Here is a 23,061-nt window from a genome sequence, read left to right on the forward strand (position 1 = left end):
CATAAGCGTTTGAAGAGGTTGCGAAGTATTTACGCAGGTAATCTACAGTAGAACTGATAAGGTCTACTGTTGATTGAAAATAGAAGGGAGAGAAATTGTGGTGAGCTATGGAAATGTTAACAAAGGGTTCGCATCGTCGAGCAAAAAAAAAAAAAGCCTTATTTCACACGAAAACTTTTATTATTACAGCTTGTGTATAAATTGCAATCATAAGGTATGAGAGGACAATCAACCTCTAAAGCTATCATTTTTAAACAAATATTTCATGATCTAAACATGAAATATTTCCACACAATCAACTGTGTTAATTTATCTTACATAAGAATTTTTTTTTTAATTTTAAAATATAATAAGAATGAAATCCTTTTATAATCTTTTATGAAACATTTGATTGGCTACTGGTTTTACCATATGACTGACTACCAGAAGCGAGAAGGGTAAAGATAGCGTATGCGCTTATTTCATTTTCAAAGTTGGGCGCATTCGTTATAAAAGAGTTGAAAAATAATTCCAAATTATCTATACACTGCCGAATAGACGAATTTTTTTTAGGTTACCGTACGAGTTTGTCGCTTAATATGTTTAAAAATAATTTTTTTTTTGAAAAAAAAAAGGAAACAAGAAGAATAAGAGGCTCGCAAATTTGAAAAAAAATTAACAGAGGCATCGCGCGATCCCTTTGTTAAAGCAGAGTAGCGTGAAAAGGTTTGGTTCCTCTGATTCCTTAACTTCAATTCTCATATCCGTTATTGTTACATGAGGTACCGAAATATACTCCTACTTGGGTGATAAAGTTTTGAAATCTGGTTACTCAGTAACTCTACTATCACATCTGCCTAGTGACCTCGCCATCAGCGCAGAGTTACTGAGTAACCAGTTTTCAAAACTTTATCACCCAAGTAGGAGTATAGGAGTATATTTCGGTACCTTATGTAACAATAACGGATATGAGAATTGAAGTTAAGGAATCAGAGGTACTTAGGATATTGCAGAATTTAAATGCAAATACTGCTATAATTTTGGATGAAATATCAGCTCGGGTATTGCTTGAATGTGCAATAACTTGTGAATGCCTCTTAATTTGCTATTTAACTTTTTGAATTCAGGTAAAGTCCATAGCGTGTGGAAGGTGAGTAAAATAGTTCTTTTGCATAAAGGAGGATCTAAGGCTACAGTAGAAAATTACAGACGAATCCCCATCACGGGAGCTCTTTTTTTTTAATTTGTGACCGTACACGAGAGGTTGGCTGATCAAATTATAGCACTTTAGTACCGTATGTGGGTAGTGGGTTGGGAAAGGAGAAACTTGTTGACATTCGATTTAAAATCTGTATATCGGGGAATACATCAGTTTTAGTAAAAGTATTGGAAAAGTTGGTTAAACACATAATTCAAGAATGGGTGGATAAGAATATCACACGCTATTGGGAAAGGTCGGGCTTGCTTTAGCAAATTTCTTTCCATTCTATAATAAAGTGACAGTTGAGCTGGACGAGGGAAATAGCTACAAAGTGATACTTGCTGGATTTTGATAAGTGATAGGATATCCCATGGATTACTGTTGGAAAATTGGAACCGAAATGTAGTGTAGGTATTAGCAGAGTCCAGGATGAAGTAGGCGACAAGTGTCGTGCCCCGAGGCTCTGTGTTTGGAACATTATCGTTCCATTTGTACATAAATGATACAGGAATTGTTTTGAAGGTTGAAGGGAGATATTCAGTTCTTTGCTGATAATGTGAAGTTGGGCATAATAAATAATCAGTTTGGTTTGATGTGGAGAGCTTTCAGGATGATTTAAAAAAGCCGGCTGTTTGGCTAAAAGATATTGGATGAAAGTATAATGTGAAAAAAGTGTCAAGTTATGTACATTGGAATTAAACGATTTAACGGTGACATCCCATTAGCGAAGTTCTTACTCAATAAATTTAATTTAAAAGCGATACACCTGGGGAGGGAATTTAAATCAATACTTCCCACTTTACAGCGATGAATAATTATCATTTAGGAATTAAAAGATCCAAACATCTATATCTTCTCAGTAACTTATCCAGCAGGACGACGTTAGCAATGGCAGCGAAAGGTGAGTGGACCTGTGCATTGGGAAAATTAAATATTGAACACAAGCGACCTAATTTCTTTGGAAGAACTGTATACGATGATGGATTATTTCTATTCCTTAATCCACCCTCGACGATACTGCATTATAACTTGATTCTGACTTCTTGACTTTTTTGGATTATGATATGCAGCTGTGTTCGACTAGAAGATTAGATTAGCATCCAATATATATATATATATATATATATATATATTTAAATATATATATATATATATATATATATATATATATATATATATATATAAAAAAAGCAAGTTAAATACACACTCAATATTATGACATAAATACTTCACAAAATTTAGAGTGAACTTCAGTATAAAGTCAAAATTGTAAAAAGAATGATTTTTGGATTTTGTTTAGAAGTTCTTAAATGAGTACTATTCATATTAAGTTTTGACTTATCGTGTTCCTTAAAGGCTGTTCAAATTATGTCTTATTCTCTCAGTCTATTTTTCTACTTACATTTCATTCTACTTATTCTACTATTCTATTCTATTCTATTCTACTTACATTTCAAGGTTAAATAATTAAAAGTAAAAACTGCTTGTGTACCTGTTCTGTTAAACAAAATCAGTATATAAGGTAATTTATTTATTTATTATATAGGAAGTGGATGTATCGAGTAAATATTTTCGAAACGTTGCCTGGCTTTCGTGTAAGTATACAAAGTAAGAACTTGATCTTCTGTAATTGAAGCTTATTCCGTGTGTGTGTGTGTGTGTGTGTGTGTGTGTGTGTGTGTGTGTGTGTGTGTGTGTGTGTGTGTGTGTGTGTGTGTGTGTGTGTGTGTGTGTGTGTGTGTGTGTGTGTGTGTGTGTGTGTGTGTGTGTGTTTTCGCTTAAATAGAGTTCACAATCTGGCATATGCACTGAAGGAGCCCCTGCAATGGCTGGAGCAGAGAAGGGATTTATTGGAATAGTTCATGAAAGAGAACTAGAAGTACAGATCCATCCGTAACGTTTAACAAATTTTCACTGCATTATCCACCAACAAAATCGGTGTGCAAAATCAATTAAATTCACAAATGTTATGGAAGTTGTAGTAGCCAGTATTAAATTAAGTCAGGTGCAATTAATTACCACCAATTTAAGTTGTATTTGGCAGACCTATTTTCGGATTATGAAGATGTGTCTTATTATTGTGAAGCGTGGTGGTTGAGTAAAGGTAAAATGTTTAAACGATTTTATGGTCTGAGACAAGATTGCAGATTTTATGGACATAAAAGGAAACAATTAACCAAGTAAAAGATGATGAGCGGGTGTGTGATTTAGCATTCCTTGTAGATGTCACCGGATAAGTAAACGAACTGAATCTTGAATTGCAAAAACAAGGATAATTGGTTCATGAATTCCATGGACATGTCAACGCTTTTTGTAATAAACTAAGATTGTTGAAAAGTCAGATAACAGGTAAAAATTGTTATAATTTTCCTACTCTAGCAACTCATAAAATATCCCTTATAATTGTTATGGAGATTAACTGAAGGCACTAATAGAGCAATTACAAAACAAAGACCCCACGTTCGCTATATTTGCTCGTCCGATGGATGCTGATGTAAAATAATGTGCCAGAAAACTTACAAATGGAACTTATCAAGATTCAGGCGGATTTAGTGCCAAAATCACAATTTAACAACATTGCTTTGACGGAATTTTATAAATTTGATTTGATGGAAGAAAAATATACAAATTTAAACGCCTTTTGAAAACAACTTGAACAGTGTTTTCAAGAATGAAATACATTAAATCAAAAATTCTGACAAGGATAATGGGCGAAAACCCTCGAAAATCCTATGCGATTATCCTTAAGTAATATTAACGTCAATACTGATAGTCTCCTAGATGAAGTACAAGTCTAATCTTCACATTAAATTGTTATGTCGCTCATCATATTATGAAATTTATGGAGACCTTTCTACGAAATCATTATATTATAAATAAATTAAATATGAAGTAGCAACTTGTTTTAGTTCATTTAATATTAATTTATTTTCTTTAATAATTTGGTCCGGCCCTTGACTCGGAGACAGAATGATAATTCGGCCAAATAATACACTTTATCGTGAAATAAGTTTAACAAGAATACCGAAAAACGCTGTTGTAATTTTTTTTAATAGGGCGTGTGGTCTCCATCAATAGTCAAAATAGCTGTACATCTTGATTGCATGGACGACCTGATAAGATGATCAAACAATTCTTGTGAGATAGTTCCCCTCTCTTCTGTGAGAGCAATTTCGAGCTGTTCAAACGATCGTGGTGGCACCAGTCAAGCACAAACCCGCTTACATAAAGCATGCCAGGCATATTCGATTGGATTACAATCCGGTGAACAGAGAGGCCAGTCCAAATTCGTTCAATAACCTCTTCCTCAACCACACTTCTACCAATCTGGAACGGTGAAAACGAGCATTTTCATCAATAAAAATGAATTCTTCGCAAATTGCAGGAGCATATGGACGAATTATAGGATCCAAAATCTCATCGCGATATCTTTGGGCTCTGAAGTAACCGTTTCTGATAAAATATAGATCAGTATGGCCATTTATATACTTATTCCAGCACGTACCGTCAAACTCCGACCTCGATGTTGGAGTCTTTCACGAACAAACTGAGGATTAGATCTTGTTCCACTTTCACGCCATATCAAGTACGTCAGTTTTCTCGTTGCAGATCGAACCTGCACTCGTTACTAAAATAAACACGAGCCCAGTCCTCATTTAACCAATTGTGATGTTCCTGTGCTCAAATTCGTTAGGCTGTTTTGTGATTTCCAGTGATTGGAAAGCAAACCATTACACTTTTATCATATACACGTATGCAATGAAGACGATTTCGTATTGTCTGTGTCAACACCAGCATCCCTGTGCTGCGGAAAGTTCGCTTCGAAGATGTGCTGCGTTAATTGTTCGATTTCTTCTGGCAAGTAATGACAAAAATTGATCGCCTTTTGGTGTTGTTGGTGATGGGCGACCTTGAGCTTATCTTTAGCAAACATTTCTCGTTTCCAGAAAGCGAATCCAAAGTCGCGAAATTACGATTTGAGATACAGGACACGCTTGAACGACAATTTTCTGCGTTTGTCCAGCTTCTAATAGACCAATGGTCCGGTTAGAAGTTCGGGAAGCACTACCATATATTCCAGAATATTATCAGAGGTTTTCTCGTATTTGAGTTTTATAAAGTGTTTGGAGGTCACCAGCAATCAGCGGCCTCTGGAAAGTAAAACAAAAAACACCAATATCTCGGACGCCGAAACCCTGTATTCAATTTGTTCATTTCAGGTCAGACTGGAAGTGAGACCCAACTGATTGCAGGAGGAATGGGCGAAAAGTGAAGGAGAGCGCCGAATAATCTTCCTTTGCAGAAATGCGACAGTACACATTTTCGGTGGCGTTAGAATTCACCAGGCTGTCTTCGCTTCACCATTAATGGAAAGTACATCATAATGTAGGATATTAGTCAAAGAAGATTAAGGAACGCCAGTTACGCGATCACTACACGGTTTTGAAAATAATACGAGTGTGGATAGCGATGAGAAGTATTATATATCAGAGAAAGAAAGAAAATTAGAAGATTAGCTTAAGAGATAGCCCCATATCTCTTGCAGTTGAGTCCCAATGCTTCGATTCCAGTATGGTATCACTGATTATTAACGTGGAATCACCCAATTTTTCAATAATTTGCCGAACAAATAGGTCTGCAACATCCCATCCTATCATAACAACACTTTCAAACTCCGTCTGTTCCCGTCTAGAAGATATTTACCCGGACTCAGTCCCACTGACTGGAGAGCCGACTGCAAACATGCGACTCGGTAAATGACGAGAAGCCGCTTGGTAATGCGAGGTTTCTGTTGACTTCCCTTTCGGAGTAATTTGGAATAGAAAAAGAAACTGGATGTGCAGGTAAAGGCAATTCAGAAAACATTTGATCCTTTTATCTTAAGTAAAAGACAGAATGAATGTGGAAGATTAACTCTAATACATGCAAATGATTCTTTTGTGAGAGAAGGTGATGAGATTGTTCAGTTACGGGTGCAGATTTTAATAACATATATATCGATGCAGGCAATGATGCAAAATGCGGCGCCTTTTACATTCGTTGTAGAGATAGAGGTGTGGATGGATGAGGTTGAAGTGCAGTTTCATAACCTGGAAAACAGTTCGACAACAGGGGCAGAATGAATGTCAGCATGTGTGCTAAATGGATATTCGACCCCCTTTCGTTAGGCAATTAACATATTTCTATAACTTATGAAAATATGTGATAAAAATAACGTACATTTCTGTCGTTTGCACAATTTGTCAGGGTTAAGACACATCGGTTTTTGCATCGCCTTTGTACGGTTTTACTCTCATACATTCTGTGAGAAGCTTCCAATATTGAGACTACATTTTAAGGGAATAGCAAGCCATTCCAAATTTTAAGATAAATATCGAGTTGAATAATAACTAAAATTAATTTCAATTGAATAAAATTATTTTAATTAATTAGGATTTTAATTAATTAATATGATGTTATCATAACTTCAATTGGTAACATGTATATGAGTAACCAGGAAAAAAAAAGACGATAATTGCATTACTCTATGCTTGTTGGAATCGCGACAAATTGTCTCGAAACTAATCAAGAAATTTTCTTATTCTTATCAGATTTCTCTTTTATTCCACACGCAAAAAGTAATGAATTTAACGTTTTTTCGGCAATAGAGAGAGATTGAATATATTAGCATGCATGCTCAATGGATGTTCAAACGACGCTAGGACCTTAACATATTTAGATAACTTGATTCTCAGCTGAGAAAGATATCACAAGAATGGGAAGAATGTATGATAGTTCAAACTCTAGAAAAGTAAGGCAAAACCGACGTTGCTTCAGACTCTCATACACCTCTACAGTGGTGGAAAGAAAGAAAGAAAAATTTGTAAGTAATCATGTATACAAATGGGTTGAAAGGAGTGGCCGCTCATACATAAGCACTGCGACATTGCAGCACCCCCAAGGGGAAAAAAAGAAATTTGTTTGTGTTTATAAATAATAACAATGCTTATAATTGCACGTTGCAAGTGAATCCGACACTGCTCGTTTGGACAGTGCATCGTATGCTTGAGCGCGTTATTTCTGTGAGATACGAAACTTTTATTGTTGATGCTTGTTCGTGGTGTGGGTGAAATATTTTATGCAAATCTTCTTTTATTTTGTTAAAATGACATATAATTAATAATTTATTATAGATACAAGGTTGAATTATGATGAGTGTCACTGTTAAAAATATGAAAAGAATAATATTTGTTCAATAATCGTTACACGAAACAAATGCACTGCGATCTAACGTCGATATTCGTTTTCTGTCGTTGCACGTTACGTCATTAGATATACTGCCGCTTGGGCAGTTATCTTTATGCCCGCGCTCGTTATTTCTGTAAGATATGAAACGTTTATTATTGGCGCGTGTTCGTGGTGAACTATTTTTTTGTAAATCTTATTTTATTTTGTTAAAATAACATATAATTATTTATTTATTATAGATACAAGGCTGAATTATGACGAGTGTTATTGTTGAAAATATGAAAAGAATTATAAAGAATTATATTTTTACAATTATCGTTACACGAAACAAATGCACTGCGATCTAACGCAGTGTAAGAATTATCGTGCCAATTGCAGCTAGACTCGCCGATATTCGTTTGCGGTTCTCATTGCAGGTAACAAGTGATTCCGACACTGCTCGATTGAGCAGTGTATCGTATGCTTAAAAAGAAAAATTTCACATCCGTAGACGCCGTTTGGTCATTTCCATAACTCATGTGGTTTTAGCAATGATATCTTCGGCAACAATAAGTGGTAGGGTTGAAGATTCCCTTTCAACACTAAGTTTGTGGGACAATCACAAACATCCAAGCCTATGGTGGGATTCGAACCCATGGCCTCTTAACTGGAGAGCAGACACGCTAACAACTGGGATAACCAGGTAGGCTTGCGCACGTTATTTATGTGAGATACACATCTTTTATTATTGGTCTTTATATATATATATATATATATTATTATTAAACTAAACTCGGTTTTTCGAAATTATTCTTCCCGCGTCAAACACACCCCCACGCGCCCTTCCCTTGTTTATTAAACGCCTTTCAGCAGAAACATGGAATTTGAAGACTTTCTAGTATCACAACAAGGTATGTACAAATTTTCCTCTTCAGTTATTCTGCTATAATTGCCTTCAAAATTCACCCATAATGCCCTAAATTTTTATATATTTTTTGGAGAAAAATTGCCAATGTATCTAGATTAAGGGACACTCCTAAACAAAAACAGGCTATAATAGCCGTAATAATAAGAATAGTGTTTAAGTGGAGTAGCATGGGAATTTTCCCAGAAATAATACCTAATTTATTATTGGTGTTTGTTCATGGCGACGGTGAAATATTTTTAATAAACCTATTTTTTAATATGTAAATTTATTTATTAATAAATTGGTTACTGATCAGGAAAAAAAAATTATTTTTATTTTGTATTTTGTATATATAGCATCCCCACTTAAAATTTTCACCGGCTGCCACTGGTTGAGAGCAAAGCTATTCTCAGCAAAGAAAAGCATAGATTATTAAACTGAGGTTATGTTTTAGAAATTTCCTCATATTTTGTAATATATGAGGAAATATTGTATGTTTCCTCATATTTGGTATATCTCCTCATTTACGACATGGAGAAAGATGTAATTGGAGATCTATTGTTTGTTGTCTATGCAAAGATACGCAAGGTAATTAGGTATGCTGCTTTATCCTTCAACGATTTGAATCAGCTTGGAAATGTGAACAAATGATAGTGTCTCCTATGCAATTTAGGGATTATAAGATTTCCAAATTATTTTATATATGTGGGATTATGGTATAAGAAACTGATGGTGCTAGCAGTCTTGGAATTATGGCGCACACCAAAAATTAGAAATAAATCGCAGAGGATTTATTTCTAGTTTATTCCAAAATTGCTATTTTAAAACGACCATTAAGAGTTATTCATAAAGAAGTCACTTTTCTCTATACAATGCGAAAAGTTCGCACCTGGGCCCCTTTATCAAGATATCTCCTCCTTGAATTGTAGGGAATAAAGAAGCCATCGATTGGTTACGAATGCGATTAACCACAACTTTGTCAGATTGTGAGTGTTTACCCTGTTAAACACGAGAAAGAGGGACGATATGACATAGGTGTATAAACTTCTAAACGAATTTATCAAATTTTTTGTCGGATGAAAACTTTCGTTATAAGTAAGGCTAGGAGAGAAATCTGTGGCATTCGTGGGACGTAAATTTAGGTGGTATTAAGAAAGGGGAAAGAATGAATCGAGTGTCTGTTGTGAGTGCGTGTAAGATGAATGGATTTAAGAAAAAGCGGGTGTGGTTAATGTATGGAGACCTTCACTTTCGGAAAGTCTCACATAATAATAAAAATAATAATAATTTTTTAATTTTTTAATTTTTTTTTATTACATTGCATACATTTGTTACAGTTATTACATACATTGCTTACATTTGTTTAAATATCATACGTAGATTACATGCATTTGGTTACATATAATACATCTTGGATGAGAACTAATTTCTCTACTTTCATCCTCGAAGCTTATATGTAACCTTATCTGAGGAAGACACCAGTTGGTTATTATTATTTATTAGTTTTTTGCTGTGATTGGAAGTTGCAAAATCTATGATTGAGAAATTCGCGTGCACACACACACACACACACACACACACACACACACACACACACACACACACACACACACACACACACACACACACACACACACACACACACACACACACACACACACACACACACACACACACACACACACACACACAATAACTTGGAATATATTGATACGTCTCTGAACTGGAAGAGTGAACGAATATAATGCGTTTCATTAAGTTTGTATTGAATTTTGGGTGCGTGTTTCTTGCTCATAGTATGTCCTTAGAGCTCTTTTCAGGCTACTGTAGTTTGAAAGGTTTCTGTATTTAAAAGGTAATTTGTTTATGATGCCTTCGATGTAGAATTTCGCGTGGCCTTTCCGTAGTGATTATTGTATTTATATGTGATATAATTAGTTGTCTGAGGTCTTGTTTTACTGTATGTATTTCTGACTGTCCTGCAGTTGGCATCGAAATATCGTTTTAGCAAAGTTGCATAGTGACATAAATGTTTTGCTGTCACTATTTTGTGTTCTGCCATTGCAATGTATATAAAGTGGTTATTTTCTATTTGTTCTAAAAAAGAACAGTTTATCATTTTGGACTGTAGCGACATTAATCTATTCAGTTTGTAGGGTCCACAGAAAGCATACGTTGTTATAGCGTATCTTAGTATATTTTGGCATAGTGCTTTGTATATTAGTGTTTTTAGGCGTGTGGGAACTATATCTTTTAAACTGCTTAGTTTGCCACTTATTGTTCGGAGTTTGTTGTGAAGATGGTTTATGTAGTTATTCCAGTTCATATCTGCATCGAAGTAAATTCCAAGGTATCGTATTGTTTCAACCTGAGTGATTGTAGTGGTTTTGCTATTCTGTGCGTTGTTTTATGTTGCAGAGTGAATTTTGGATGGTTATATATTTGTTATCAACTGGTCGAGTGAGTAGATTTCTGAATATCATTAATTTTGTCTTTTCTGAGTTTATTTGTATGGATTTTTTCGTGAGCGAGTCTGTGATCAGATTTATGTCATGTTGCATATTTGTTTGGGCTATGCTTGCGTTATTATGGATGGATATATAGCTGTATCGTCTGCATATTGGAATATCTTACCTTTGAGTGGTAACTGAATAATATCGTGCGTGTAAATGTTGAATGGAGTTGGGGAAAGTACAGCTCTCTGTGGCACTCGACAGGTTACTGGAAGCTCTCCGCTTCGGTTTGACCCGATACGTGTGATACGCTTTCTATTTTGAAGGTAGTTTGTAAACCACCTGTGAATAGCCCGTCTATTCCAGCATGCTTCAGGTTTTCTAACAAGGTTTGATGTGTATGTGTATCGAATGCTTTAGTTAGATGTATAATATGAAAGGCTCTGTGTATGCTGTGAGTTTCTTCAGTATGATCCGCTCCATAATTTGATTGATAATTGGTAATGTAGCTATTGGTCTGTAATTGTGATTAAATTTCTTTTTCTGTTTGTATATGGGTGTGATTATGACGATCTTTAGCATACTTGGAATCTGTCCTGTTTTAAATATTTTATTTATTAATTTTAGTAGCATAGGACTTAAGCTAGTTCATGGGCTTTATATCTCTAGGTCATCAATTCCTGGACCATCGTTTTGTTCTGATGTATTGTTCTGCTTCTTTTATGGTTGGGAACCATAATATCTGTTTTGATTGTGGTCCAAGTGGAGAGTCGCGTTTTTTGATTGGAGGAATATTTCTGTGCAGTTTTTGGATGGAGTCCGCAGAGTATTGGTTAAAGTTATTTGCTAGTTGTTGGATTGATTATGTGTCTTACATGAAGCTGCGTTTTATGGTTTCGGATGCGGTGGTGTTGGGGACACAATCTAGCATCTCATTGATCCCATTCCAGGTTTGTTTCATGTTGTTTTGTGCAGAGGTTAGTTTGTCTCCGTAGTAGCTTCATTTTGCATTTCTGATTTGTGTTGTAAGGCGATTCCTTGTTATCTTGTATTCAGTTTTTAAAGTTGTGTTAATTGGATATCGCTTTAATTCTTTCCATAAAGCGTCCTTTCTGGGGATTTCTAGGATTAAGTTTTGTGTTAGCAAGGATTTTGGGTTGTTTTTGAACGAATTCTGACTTTCTTTGTAGATTTGTTATATATTTCCTCGAGTGTTGTTGTATAAGATATATCTGCTGAATCTGATGCCAGCTGTTCCCAGTCTGTTTTTCTTATTTCGTGGTTGACTATTTCTTCGTCTATTATTGTTTTTTCTCTCTTTTATTCTGTGGGACATTACATGGATATTTTCTTTGTGTGCAGGTTTAGAGCTGTGAAATGATGGTCTGCTACTTTGCACTTTATGACTGATGCAGTGTTTGGTGGTGCTCGGACCTTTATATGATCTAGACAGGAAGCAGTGATAGTATTTCCGAATATTTCTTCTCTGATTGTTGGTATTAGATTATACATGGATAGCGTCTAGGTATTGTACAGTGTTGTTCTGGTTTTCGTTTGCAATATTTATGTTTATGTCGCCAATTATCGAGAAATGATGGCTTTCAAGCCAAGAAATATGTTCAACCGAATAAGTATTCGGTTGAACATATTTCTTGGCTTGAAAGCCAGCAATTGAGTTCGTGCAAGAATTTTATCATGTTTAGGTTTGGTGGCCTGTAAATAGCATTTTGTATTATGGGATGTTGTCTATTAGTGGTATTAGTGATTTCGAGGCAAAGGGTTTCAGCATGCTCAAACTGATAGGCCGTTTCTTTTGCTATTAATTTTTGTTTGATAAATATTAATATTCCATCCCCTCTTTTTGTTTGGCGGCATGATCTATGTTTATGCAAGCCTTGAATTTGGAAAGCAGTCACTTCGTCATTAGTTATGGATACTTCTGTTAGAATCATTATATCAATAATATCAGTGTAATTCCTCAGATAAGCCTGTAACAATAACCAATGTTTTCGAATGCTTCTGATGTTAATATGCAAGATTGAGAAATCTCTCGCTTGTAATGTGTCAAGCGATTCAAAAGTACAATTACTGAAATAATAATAATAATAATAATAAAATAATAATTTCTTTAAACTTTAATATTTGTACCTACTTATTCACTTTATGTAGAAGTGTACTTATCAGTATACAAGTACTTTCATAAGTATGTGCATCTATATTTTAAACTGATGAACAACGAAACTACAATTTTACAACTTTTCAATTCTGTACTTTGCTTTCACGTTTTATTACTTCTCAGAGAAATCACATATATATTTTATAACATTTAGGCAACACTACCATCATTTCTCATTATGCATTACACGTAATCTCTTGCTCTGCTCTCGTGGCGCCTACGGTTGCCAACATCCCATGTTTCGGGCTGGTAAGCCAGAGACAAGACATTAAACCGTATCAAATTTCGGCTTATCTTGATACATATATGAGTACATATCAGCATACTTTAGCTAAGTACTTTAACTAAGTCATATGCCTCTACGTTATAATCTCATGAACAATGAAACTTTACAATTCTGTAATAACCAACTGCACAATTCAATGAAATAATTTTGTACCTTAACGTTTTTTTAAATTCAGTAAATTGTATTATTAAAATTATGATTGCACGTACCGGACACCTACTCGGAACTTCAATCAAGTTTTCCCTGTGACACACTTCCAGTAGTGGACCGTAATACGGGGTGGGTCTACCCTTTGCTTCTATGACGGCTATGACTCTGCCGAGGAGACAGGGGAAATGTTTGGAAGTGGTGGAGCTGAAAGAGTCGGATAATTACATTAAAATCAAATAAAATGGAATAATAACATTTTGACGGTGTAAGCGACAGCTGGGTCACTCGCGTCACAGGGACCAATACTGTTCCCTGTATCGTCGAACACCACAGTAGCAAAAAGAAACGCTGTTTCTTTTTGCACTGCTTTCCGTATTCTGCCAGGTCTAACTCATAGTTATCCAGTTTCTTCACACTTCTTTATCATAGCTCTCAGTGCTACAGCTGACATAGGACCTGTACGTAGGTTATCAAGCCTTCTAAATTCCCGAAGGGCTGCTACGGCATTGCACTGTTTAAGGCAAATCAAGTTAACAAGTAAAGCATGATAAGGCAAGGTCGGATGCAGATTGAGCACAATTCGTCAGTCATTCGAATAACTGCCTGAACGTTTGCTTTTTAAATGGAATTGGTAGTGCTGGTCTCACGTATGCACAGAAAACTTTGCATAATCCTTTTTACCTGCGTTTACTGTATATATTTGACTGCTTTAGCCTCTACCAGCGCCAAAATTTCCCCTATCGGCGACTTTTGGTACTATTTTTTTCTTTTTTTTTTTCGCGGAATTCTTCTCCTCATGCCTTCGAAAATGTCAATGTAAAATTTGGTCTCATTCCTTTTATTGGATTTAGCTACAGATGGCTCCAAAGGGAAAGTTATTTTATGGCCACTCTGTAGATTCATTGCAAAGGCTGTTCTCTGGTCATTTCAGGATTTCGCACATGTTTTGAAATTCGTTTTTATTTTTGAAAAGACACAATAACTGTACAGAAAAAAAAATATCGTAGGACAGTAAAGGAGATTCCAAGTAACATAGTAAATGTAAAGTCAATGGTTGTTCCACAGTTACCCATTAACGGCTTTAAAATCACCGTTCAGGGTTTAACGGCGAAGGGAGTAATTGCATTATAAAAAGTAGAATGCAAATGAAGTTTGGATCCATAAAAATTGAATTGGATCCATTAATATATATACATATATATATATATATATATATATATATATATATATATATATATATATATATATATATATATATATATATATATATATATATATATATATATATATATATATATATATATATATATATATATATATATATATATGATATATGATATATGATATATATATATATATATATATATATGATATATATATATGAAACGTACTATTAACTCGGGGTTGGGATATGTTCATTTTTTAAATTAACTGACTTAAACCCGAGAATTATAACACAATGACATTTATTTGAAAAAAACGCAACATGTTTCGTCAAAAATGACTTCTTCAGGCGATAAGAACATAGAAAGACAATAAAAGACACTTAAATTAACATTGACACACTCTAAAGCTATACAACTATAAAGCCATAATATTCGACTGTAAATTACAGTTATGAGCTTGAACTACAGTCCGAGTTAAAGTTCTATTGTTGTACACCTGTGCGTGTGTGGAATCACGCGATCTCCAGTATCTAATAGTAGAGTTGAAAGAGTCTGCCAAATTATAGCTAAGATTATTATTCAAATGAAAAGGGTCTAAGGTGATTTCCCTTGACTCTACAATGCGGCGCTCTGTTTCATCATGGCTGATGTGTAGGTTTGAAGTCAATGTCCAATCTATTTCATGTTGGTGGCCTTCGTTGTTCGTGTTTATTGAAAGCAGGACATGGCCCGACAGAGCTGTAGCTCTGGTTCTCTTATAGGCAATGTCTCTCTGATGCTCTTCGAGACGTAGTAAGATAGATTTTTCTGTCTGTCCATAGTAAGGCTTTCCGCATTCACAAGTGACCTTGTATACACCTGGGAATTGTAGAAGGTTGTGAGGTTGTTTATAGTTGTTTATAGAGGACGACTCGAAAGGTCATATCGTCTTGCCATATATCAGCACACTATCCAAAAAGCTGAGCAGAATTCTAAAGAAGTTAAACATAAAAACGTGCTTCTCGACTCTGCCAAAAATAAGATCACGCTTCAACAACTATAAACAACCTCACAACCTTCTACAATTCCCAGGTGTATACAAGGTCACTTGTGAATGCGGAAAGCCTTACTATGGACAGACAGAAAAATCTATCTTACTACGTCTCGAAGAGCATCAGAGAGACATTGCCTATAAGAGAACCAGAGCTACAGCTCTGTCGGGCCATGTCCTGCTTTCAATAAACACGAACAACGAAGGCCACCAACATGAAATAGATTGGACATTGACTTCAAACCTACACATCAGCCATGATGAAATAGAGCGCCGCATTGTAGAGTCAAGGGAAATCACCTTAGACCCTTTTCATTTGAATAATAATCTTAGCTATAATTTGGCAGACTCTTTCAACTCTACTATTAGATACTGGAGATCGCGTGATTCCACACACGCACAGGTGTACAACAATGGAACTTTAACTCGGACTGTAGTTCAAGCTCATAACTGTAATTTACAGTCGAATATTATGGCTTTATAGTTGTATAGCTTTAGAGTGTGTCAATGTTAATTTAAGTGTCTTTTATTGTCTTTCTATGTTCTTATCGCCTGAAGAAGTCATTTTTGACGAAACATGTTGCGTTTTTTTCAAATAAATGTCATTGTGTTATAATTCTCGGGTTTAAGTCAGTTAATTTAAAAAATGATATATACAGGGTGTTCGGGATAAATTTGACAGTTTCGTAAGGAAAAAGAAAATCTTCTTTGTATCTATTAAATTTAATGAATTGACAAAAAAACATTACAGGCAGAGTTAATTATAATACTATCAACAAGATTTACTCAAAATAACCACCATTAGCATCGATCACAGCTTCAATTCTGCTTCGGAACCTCGAACAAGTTGATGCTACAGTCTCCCTGGGAAGGGCCGCAAAAACTGTTTTAATTTTATCCATTAACTGGGCTTTTGTATTACTGGAAGTGCGATTGGTGTCTTTTTCAACTGCGCCCCATACAAAATAATCCATGGGGTTAAGGTCTGGGGAGTTTGGAGGCCAAACATTTGGACTGGTGAAGTCGTAGAAATTTTCAGACAACCATTTTTGACTTTTCCCAGAGGTGTGGCAAGGGGCCGAATCCTGCTGCCATACATACGGCCTACCATTGGCTACCCTTGTTATCCAGGGCTTCACTACAGTTAGCAACTCCACGAACAAAGCCCGAATTCCAATGTCGGGGTTCTTCAACACCTGTTCCTGCAGATTTGCGAGGAATTCTGCTGTACGAACGCAATCAGATCGTCTGCTAGGGATCTTTCTTCTTGCTACATCCTCGTAGTCACCATTGCAAGTCTCTAGTTCATGCCTGATTGTTTTTACTGTATTCAGGGAGCATTGGGCAGCAGTCGTAATATCCTTATTTTGATGGCGGGCACGAATCATCATGATACAAGTTATTCTCTTCCATGATTCAGGTGGGTTCCAGCTATCCATCCTTTCTGACATCTTGTATATGAATGAAGAAGGGTCCAAACTTTTAAATGAAGAGAAGTGTGTGTTAATACATGTAACTTACGGAAAAATATAATTAATTATAAATATGTCAAATTTATCCCGAACACCCTGTATATATATATATATATATATATATATATATTTATTTATTTATTTATTTATTCATTTATTTATTTAAATGCAAACATATGTATACCAAAGTTGTGTTATTTTTATTTTATTAAAATTAGTTATTATGGAAATATCGACTTTTATTTTCAATAAACTAAAAAAAAAAAAAAAGCGTATGAATTTGATTAACTGAAATAGACTTGTTCTTTTGGGATCTCATTATGATGTTGCGCCTAGGGCATAAAAAGTATAAATGCGGCCCTGCTCAGAAGAGAAGAGAGTGGAAAGAAAGTTTTTGTTACTAAGTGAGGAACCTGCTCAATTGCAGAATACTTATGAAGAAGAGATCTACTCCGAACTCTTTACTTCTTCAATTAGTAGCTGGAGTAATTTGAATGGAAGGTATCATCAGCATATCTGAGACTGTTGTATTTTATACTATTGAAACTAATTCCTTTCATTTTCAATCTTTTTCATCACTCTCTCACTATAGATATAAAATAAATTTGGTGAAAAGTTACATGCCTTGTTGGTTTACGAGATTGCAATGTTAGTTTAAATAATTTGGTTCATGTTTTAGTTCACCATTTTCCATGGGTCTTTAATTTAGGTATGCTGTCTTTCCGTTAGCTATTTAATGCTGATTTTAATTTCTGTAATTATCTGCAATACGTCTTTTACTCTACTGTTATTAAATTGAATAAATTCCTCTTATTTGAAAAAAATTTTGTAATTTATGCTGTATGTTTTTCAAATAGTTCTCCAACAAAATTGATTAAACAGATTTTTAGATTTTGTGATTTATTTTCTAGAAACACAATCAAAGTGGACTCACACGAGTTTCGTTATTTTACTCCGTGCTTTTCATTTACTTTGCTGTTGATTGGTGCTTTAGGTGTTTACTGCGTTTATAGGTTTCTGCTTTAGCTGTTTCCCGCCTGCCGTTGAAGGTGACATTTCCTTTTTTCTTACAATGTTGGAATTCCCTTTGTTATGATTCTCATTCGATTTTCGCTGCCAAGTATCCTCGGACAATCTGAAACATAGAAAATACAAATATCTCTGGCAGTTTTTGCATAATATTTGGTTTTCTCTCCCCGTTAACTCTTCCTGGCATTTGTAGCATTTCATATTTCTGGTTTTGGTAATCCTGGGGTAACTGCTAAAATGGCGACTTCCTTTATTCTCCTCTTGCGTGTTTGACTACCTATACTGCGAACTTTGAAAACTTAATAACTTACTTATTACTTAACAGATGCTTACAGTTTTGACATCAATATATTCGGCTTAAAGAACAGAATTCTCTGCTGCATGCCGAATATGTTGCTCTCATTAATAGACTTTGAATTTTAATCCATAAGAAAAACACTCTACTCTACTTTACAACTTAAAAAATAATACTATTTTTATAATATTTATAATTAATTTATATTTATAAAAATATAAATCCACCTTATTTAAAAATATATTATTTATAATAATATTAAAAAACACCTTATTATGTATTACATACATATAAAAAATACATTATAAAATTATAAATTTAAAAATTCTAAAAATTTTATACATATAATAATAACAATAATAATAATAATAATATTATTATTATTATTATTATTATTTTTCTTTTAAATTCAATGATTTTCCTATTAAAATTATGCATTTGCAAAACATTATTGTAAACAATAGTGATTTCACTGACACATATGTGACCCCAGGGAAATTCGAAACATTCCAATCTCCCGACGTCACACCACGCCTCCATTACAATGACGTCAAGATTCCTTATCTTATCTTGATCTTGATCTGGTCCAGAGTGAAACCACTACTACTAAGGAGTTCAAGTTATAGCACTCGTGTGTATTTTTTTGTCTGTTCAGTTCGTAGTCTTTGTCGCTGCGTCGCAAGTGGCTGCCTTCGGTGCATTTCTTTGTTCTCGCTGCAGATTACACACTTCCATTCCTCACGATTTGCAATGGTTTTGCGTTGCCAGGTTGTATCTGAATAGCCAGCCCATGTAAAGTGTAAAATTGTGCTGCATTCCCTATAGCTTATAAGATTTCCGTCGGACGATAAATCCTAAAGAAATTTGATACACTTCTTGACTCACCTTTCTTCCCTTATACAACTGTAGAGTGATTGTAAAGAATTGCAACGTACTTTGTTCTTCGCTTGTTGTTGACCGTAGTCCTCCCTGTTCACTTCTCAGCACTTCAGAATTTGTTTTTTTCTTAGCTGAATTCGAAGAATTTTATATCACTCTCTGCGGCGTCACAAATAGTGTTATTTGGTAAGACTTTCAAATAAAAAACAGTAGTTGGAACCACTTTATCCTATTCTGTCCCTCTCGCCCGTCCTAGGACGGGTTGTGTCCCCTACTAATGCATGGTTACTGGCGTATTCATGCAGTCGGTTCGCAACTCCTTTACTGCATCCCTTAAGGTCAGTATTCATGACTGCAATCTGTGTCTGTTCACGGCGATGAAAAACCCCAGATAAACTGGGGAGAAAAACCTGCTCTGCACGTCCAAGACTGGCTAACTTGGCTATGGCTGAGGAAGATATTTGAGCTCCTCACGTCTCCGAAGGGAATCGAACCTAGGACACTCCTTCCACAGGCATATGGTTGCGAAGCACATAGCCACAATGGGAGCAGCGATATCATCACCGTGTCCCCGTGTGTATGCCTATATATATAGTATCCTCTGTTCACCTTAGTAATATTATAATAATTAATATAATATAATAATTCAATTTAAAAAATAATATAAATATAAATATATTATAAATAAATTAATGTAATAGTAATAATAATAATAGTAATTTTTTTTAAACTTTATTAGTCAAACTTTATTATTATTCACATATAGTATTTACAATGCTGGCACAATAATCTGCATACAGGTGTTTAAACATGTTGCTAACATTTTTTTTAAATATTTTTTTTGCACATTAAGTACGTGCAGATAAAATCAATTACATACACCCACACATATTTTTTTCTTTTCAATGTAATAAATTATTTTTTTATATTTTTTCTTGATCTTGGTTGAGATAATGTCTTAGATTACGTCCTCGAAACTTTTTAATTAGCTTATCTGAGGATGACACCGATTATATATATACATATATTTAATTATATTTATTTATTATTATTATTTTTATTTGATTGCTGTGTTGGAAGTAGGCTGATGTTTGGGTGGTCAAATTAATAATCTGAAAGGTCTGATGAAAGTGAAATTGCCGAAATATTATTGTATTATTGCATCTGTCTTGATGGTTCACGTTCTTTTTTTAACGTGGTCTTCTTTTTGAACTAATTAGGAGATATTTTGTCACTGTGGCAGCTTTTCTATGTCTTATGAGCTTTTAATTTGTATCCGCTTTGAAATTTGTGACTTCCTTATGAATATCTTGGCATCTGTGATCCACAAGAGTTGATAATTCTTTTCTGTTTATGCATTTCTTGCTTGGTGCAACAGAATCTGGTTGAATGCTGTTAAATATTCGGATAGGAAGATTGATGCATTGTCTTGCAATGCGTTCAAGTCCTTGGCAACTGTTTTTTTTTCTGTTTGTTGGCTTTTATGAGATTGTCTCTTGTGGACTTGCTAGTAAGACTCACTATGGCTGGCGCAGATGGGGGAAAGCCTTGGGTTTTGCCTTTCATTGGAATCCGATTTACGGTCTGAATGAAATTAAGCTGTAGATGGATATCAATTGCATGGGCTAATTTCAAAACTACGTCTCTGAGGTTTTCTGTTTCAGGTGCTGTTTCAGGAAGATCGTTTATGAAAAGATCTTCTTTATGTTGTTGCTTATTAAAACGTTCGTATTGTAGTTTTAGAGAAAGAAGTACTTCACGGAGTTCGGATGTCTCTTTCATCAAATTGTGTTGCCTGTCATTTAGAACTTACTTGCTGATTTTAATATCTTTTAGCGTTTACACCACTTCTATAAATGCTAAATTATTATGTTTGTCCAAGCCTTCATATTTGCTGTATTTTTTTGTTATTTGTTCATTCTGTATGTCAAAGATTTCTTGCACAAGATCTATTAAGCTGGCTTTAACAGTCTCTGGACCGTTTTCTATTAGTATATGTAAAGAGTTGAAATTATAGGACTCACCTGCATTTTATTGTTTGTTCATTTCGTCGTCTGGTTTTGCCTCTGGTAAATCGGCTGCGTCGTAGGTGGCTGCCTTAGGTGCGTTTCCTAGTTCTTTCTGCAGAGTACACCCTTCGATTCCTCATGCATTGGATTTACATTGCTAGGCTGTTTCTGGAAACCCAGAACATTTTAAGTGTAGAATCCTACTGTGATTATACATACAAATTTCTGCATTTGCTTATAAGGATTTCTTGTAGATGGGTGAGGCAAGTTAATCCCACCTACTTCGAAGCTTGGATTCTTCGGTTGGGAACTATTTGTCTTGTTGCTACTGTTTATGTATGGGATGCAGGCATTGCATGCTAGTAATTTGTGATGTGTATATTAGTGTTAATGGTATATTAACTTTGTTGGTATATTTTCCAGAGATCTTGTTTTAAAGTTCTGTAGTAATCTACGTGTTTTAACTTTCTTGGTAGGTTGTTGAGTTGCGTTGGTATCTGACGTGATCTCACAAAAGAACCGTATGAGTAGTTGAAGGGTGTGGGAATGTAGAGAATGGTTGTAGGTCGTGTTATACGATATGTGTCGTATAACTGAAGTAATTCCTTATTAATGTCATATAGTATTTCAGGTTTTTAATGCTCAGAATTCTGTGTATCGCCATGTGCTTTTCGGATATTGGTTGTTGCGTGTAAGGTGTCCAGATCACTGTTGACACGATTTTCCTGTGTATTGTTTCTAATTTTGTTAGGTGGTTGTTTGATGTATTTGCATAGACTGTTATTCTGTATCCAAGCAGTGATTCGCAGATACCGTGATATAGGAGTTTTTTTTATGTTGGGTGGAATAATGTCTTTAATTTGGAAGAGTTTTGCTGCGATGATCCGGAGTTTGGTGTGTAGGTATTCAATATGTTTTTTCCATTTAAGGTGGGAATCGATATAGAGACCGAGGATTTTGCGTGTGTTACAGGTTTGATTTCGGAACATTGGCAGGTATTTTGATTGTTAATGCAGCGGTATGTATGACAATGTGTCCATAGTGATGCAGGGCGTATGATTCTTGGGTTGTGTATTATCAACATGTGTTTTGGTGCCGCTGATTAGAATTGCGTTTTGGTGGAAGTATTTTGTTATTTCGTTTAGGTCTTGTTGCGCTTTGGAGAGAGCTGTGTTAATGTCTGTGTGGATTGCTAGTAGTGCAGTGTCATCTGCGTATTGAAATATTTGACATCTTATGGATATGTTATGAACATCGTTAATGTATATGTCGAATAGTTTTCTCCATTGAATAGTTTTTAATTGAGTTCTAATCTTATTCTTAAGGATGCGAAAAGTTAGTGTTTTTTATTGGTAGGCTGTGTAAGTCGGATCCACTTGTAATTATGTATACGCGAGTGTTTTCTTTCTTTCTCAAACATATCTGGGAATTCTTTGTCTACAGGAACTTTTAGTTTTTCTCTGTTTTTGTCTTCCTTGCTTGGTATAAAAGATTTTTGATGTATGGAGTCCAGTGTTCCGTTATATAGATTGCCGTTGGGAGTTTCTTATCAGTTAGGATCGTTGTTATCGGCCTTGTTTTCTTGCTTGCTGGAGAATGAAGAATGGAGTCTCTCAGATTTCTGTTGGTAAAACGAGCGATGATTGGTGGCGGTCTCTATTTATTTTTTGTGGACCTCGGTCGATGTACTAATATCTTTGGTTGCGATTTGAATTCCAATTTTGCTGCCGATCAGTTGCATTATGTTGCTTAAGTCTTGTGTATTTTCTTTCGTTATTCCCTGGAAGTTCTTTTTTTCTTTCTTTTTGTAGCATGTGTTCCA

This window comes from Typopeltis vanoorti, chromosome 6 (assembly GCF_054136105.1).
Source record: "Typopeltis vanoorti isolate ZY-2024b chromosome 6, IOZ_Tvanoo_1.0, whole genome shotgun sequence".
NCBI classification, from domain to species: domain Eukaryota; kingdom Metazoa; phylum Arthropoda; class Arachnida; order Uropygi; family Thelyphonidae; genus Typopeltis; species Typopeltis vanoorti.